The sequence below is a fragment of the Triticum urartu genome, chromosome 6A, assembly GCF_056163025.1.
Source record: "Triticum urartu cultivar PI428250 chromosome 6A, HENAU_Tu73, whole genome shotgun sequence".
In the NCBI taxonomy this organism is placed as follows: Eukaryota; Viridiplantae; Streptophyta; class Magnoliopsida; order Poales; family Poaceae; genus Triticum; species Triticum urartu.
Genome location: NC_141878.1, coordinates 572,625,438 through 572,630,307, shown reverse-complemented (window position 1 = coordinate 572,630,307; position 4,870 = coordinate 572,625,438).

Below are 4,870 nucleotides of genomic sequence, written 5' to 3'. Positions count from 1 at the left end.
ATGCATGTGTGCACAAGCTGTACGAATAGTTGATAGAACAACTAGCATACATACTTGGAATCCACCTGCTGACTTGCTGACTGGCGAACGTTGACTGATCGAGTACCTATCTAGTGGAGCCATTGAAAGAGAGCTTCAAGACCTACCAAATTATGCACACGGCTAATTAATTTGGAATTTGGATGCACCGCAACTGTTGTAGAAAAATCAAGATCAAAGAACATCTCGATCGTATGATGAATGTCATAAGAGTTAAAAATGGTGATTTTAAAAGCCGACTAGTACAAGGTGTTGACCGTGGACGATTCGAACAAGGAAACGTCATGGGATTTGGCTTGGCCTTTTGCTTTTCACTTTTCAAAGAGCCGATCAACATTTTTTTTGAATCATACAAGAGAATTGCATGAGAAATATATAGAAGAATAAAAGAGAGTATAGGGTTTGTTTAGTTCTTGCCCGTGGTGTCCCTGCCAACCATCAGCACATCAATATTCTGGTGAAAAGAATTAACGGCCAAGTCTCGCCAACAAATTGGTTGTGGAATGAACGGGGGAGGCTGCTAGGCTTTGCACAAGCCAATTTATTGGAGCCCATCCAAACGAACGCCAATGGATTAGCCAACACCAAAAATTTGGTAAAGCAGACGATGGCACCGATCCAAACAGACCCACGGAGTACCACAAGTTTCACAATAAGGCTACAACCAGCACCCCTTCTAACAAAACGACGTATAGATGCAGCGGCTAAGAAACAAGGGAAGTTCTAACTTGACAGAACACAACACCAAGGAGAAAAAAGGGGGTCCAAGCATTTAGCTCCAGCCTTGCTCCGGTGTAAAACCTCCTGTTTGATTTGATCTACCAAACGATCTAATGAGCAATACCTGTTCAAACACCCTATTGTTGTGTTCCTTCCGGCAGCTGGCCAAAATTCCTATTGAATTTAGCATCTTGTTGCCAGCAATCAAGGTCCCCTGCATGCTAGCAATATACCACCAATCCTTAAAAGATGAATCGACGACATGAGCAACATGTGGGAGGCCAATCTAGTAAAGAATCCGGTTCCAGGTGATGTTGGTTATAGAGAACTAACCAACATATGATCGGTGTCTTCATGCGTGACATTGCAGAGGGTACACAAGTGTTTGTGAGGGAGATTTCACTTTGCAAGGCGATCAACTGTCCAGCTAAAAATATCATAGTTAATTAATTTAATACGTTTGTATATGGCATCAACCAGTCAGCAAACGAATTTGTTTGACATCAAGTATCTCACTTTTTTCTATTGCAAAGAAGGTTCACCGTATTTCAGGAGAGATCGAAGGCATAGCCAATTGCTTACATGCTACACGGTGGTGTCTTGCAATCAGGAGAGTGAAGCACGAGCTAGAGCTAGCATCGTCCAACTCAAGGTTGAGTGATGAGACTGGTCAGACTCGGGCCACATTTAGCAATTACTCAACATATTCACGCTTTTGTTAAAGATGCACGCATGCATGAATGTAAGCTAATTAAGCTCGATCAAAACATTAACAAAGAACATTAGACATATATTTGCATGGTTTCACCAAAGGTTTGAGTAAGTCTGACTAGGAGATGGCGTCCCACGAGCTCAAGACAACTCTAATAGATTCCAAACAGATCGAGCCCAAAAAATGTCATTTTGGGGGTTTAACCCACTCTAGTCGAAGCCCCCAAAGGCCTTCACTCCCAAAACCGTCCTGCCATGTCCCCATCCCGGGCAGCCAATATATGCATTTTAGACCTCTCATTCTAATCTCAATCCCACTCCCAAAACCCTACTTCTTGAGACAGGAAAGCGCCCTCTCCCAACGACCGTCGTCACGATCATGGTGCAATATCTTCTAGTTCACCAAGATGATGATATTCACATCCTAATGATGAGAGGGCTGTGTTCATGTGTTTCATACCCCCCCCCCCCAATGATTATCTTTTCCATGCTAGCTTGTCAAAAGATGTTTTCACAGGGATGTTTAGGCATTGGTTCCACTCTAAAGTCTAAACCTAGCGTTGCTCGGAAAACTATTTTTTTTTTATTTTCTACAAGACATCATGGTTTCATTTCACTAGAATGGAGCCGTGAAGGTGTCTCGTCTTGATTTAAAAAAGGTAGGGTAATAGGATATGATTCTACTTGGGAAGAGGTGTATCGTTCGGCCGTGTACCTTGCTCGGGGGGGGGGGGGGGGGGGGGGGAGCCTGCTTCGAGCAATGCATGCAATGCTTCATGTGAGGATGGGCTATTTGTCTTGGAACTTGGTATCCCACATTGCTCCCATAGATTCATACTACTTCGGTCAAGGCTGCAATCAAGTGACAATTATTCAACAAACAAGAGTGCCACATTTTCTACTAGTGACTCAGCAGGTGCCATGCACAATTTACAAAATTATATGGAGCATATTTGTAGAGTGAGAACATGCGAAATAAGGATTGATTAATTCTTACTATTTCGACTACAACAGTAAAATCTTTAAGTTTCCAGAGAGAACTTGCTCGGTTTTTACGAGATGATCGATGGGTGCACTGCTAGCAATTGTTTTTGTATCTTTAGGTTACTATTATTTTTACTCCTTGATAATATCAGAAATTAAAACACTGTCTTTATTTATGAACATGTACAATACAATACAAATCATAACAACACACATTCATAAAACTCATAAAAAAGGGTATCACATCATTAGGAATCTTATGTTGAATCCCTTAAAAAAGAATCTTTTTTTTTGTAGAAATCGGCTGTTTATGTAGCACGGACGTGTTGAACTTCTGCCCAGTCTAACGAACTCGTTGAACATCCGACGAGTTTGTAGTTGTACAACTCCTGTAAAATCGACTCGTCAAATTCGCAACGAGGCCTCCTAATGTTTAATCCTGGGACGTCAGCGTCGATCGACGGTGCCGAAGTAAGTCAATACTTGACCGGTATGTCAGGATGGCTTGATCAGAACATGCATGACCAAACCAAGCAAGGCAACCGTGGAACTTGGCAAGCTTGGACTTGATCTGCAGGGGCGCGTGGACAAATGGACCCGGCTCCGCATGCACTTAGCACAACGAACTAAACCATAAAGCTTGCCCACACACCACGGCACGATCAAGTCAGCACACACTTGTTACTGCCCCTGGTGGAATTATTCTGTGCTCAGCTGGGAACCATGCTCAGTTGCATCTGCAGAAAGTACCCATGGTGGCATTAACCACTAGCATACTGTTTCACTGTGCATATGTCATTTTAAAAAAAGTGGCCTCACCTCTGCATCACAAGATAGCCATTTTATTAAACGTGAATCAAGTTTAAGTCACCGAGTAGCAGACAGTGATATACAAATAAAAAGAAAACAATGTTGTGTACATGCCGCCCGACAACTGCGTTTGCTCCACATAAAGTGGGACGAGGGGAAATTCGATTCGCTGCGTTTGCTGACAATAGATTGACCCGTAATAATGAATCTAGGCTACACATCAACATATCTGTACTGCTTGAGAGTTCGTTTTGCATTTCCAACATAAAGTCCATTTCCCTCGGGCTCAGGGCAACACGGATGATGACCCGTACGTAATCACCATCGTGTAGGCAGGGCAATGTGGTAATGTCAACAACCAACTGAGCTTTGGTCTGAACTCTGGACTTTGTGTACCGTCCGCTTCAACAGATACCGGGAAACCGGAGTTTCGTGTCATGTGGAAAGAACAAACCCATTATCCGGAACTGTATGCATATCAATATGCGGAGATGCGGTGCAGTGATGGTGGCGCATCTTCTTCGCGTATGCTAATTTTGGGCCCTTCACCAGTTGAGAGGTAATTATGTTGATCTGCACATGGTTTCTTGTCCAGTTCCTAGCTTAATTCAAACGGAGAAAATCAATGTCTTATCTTTTCTCCAAACCATGTGATCTGTTTTCAGAATAACGAGACCAAGTTCCTTTTGGACCTCACATGGAAAAACTTAGCTGAGAAGCATCAGTCAGAGAATAACTCTACCAAGAGAATATGCTAGCAGAGCAGTGTGTACACCGCGTCTGCTCATGGGGAAAAAGCTGAGAAACTTAACTGAACTATATTCTAACTAATTAAAGCGGGCAAAAATCATCTCGAAGGTTCAGGCCGGACAAGTAAACAAAGGGAAGTTGAGACGCGCTCAAGGCACAGCCCCACACGCGACCAACACATAAAGAACGTTGCTGTCCGATGGACATCTCGTGAGTTAACTTAATTACCTTCATGTCCTTTAAGGAGCAGAGCGTACAAGAGTAACCCTTCTTGTCTTCTTTGGTTTAGAGGAATCTTATAGGAATTTCATGGGATAGGATTTTTATAGGAATTTTTTTTTAAAGCCCTTTGGTTTGTAGAAATGGAATCCTATTCCTGTGGAGGAATTCTTCCTATCCTCCACATTTCATAGGAAAATAAACATTAACCTAGACTCAATGGGAAAAATCATATGATGTGAATCAAAGGGCATCTCCTTTCCTATTCCTACTCATAGGATTTGAGATACATGTCATCTCATTTCCTATGACTTTCCTATTTCTATGATTTTTCTACCCTATGAACCAAAGGAGGTCTTAAAATAAATCTTTCGAGACCAGAATGATACAGATGCTTGATTTTTTGTGTGTGCAGAAAGAAACATGCTTTATGTCTTAGTAATAAATTGTACGTGCTTTGCACGTCATTTAAATATGTGTTTAAAGTTCAATTCATGGATACATGGCCTATTCCCTTCAAACATGGTACCTTCGTATGTAAAGCTTGATCGAGTTCATTATTGTAGCAATTCTGAATCGTGCCGGGTGCACTGCTCTGGTTAAGTCCGTGCTCTCCTCCATGCCAATCTTCTTGCTG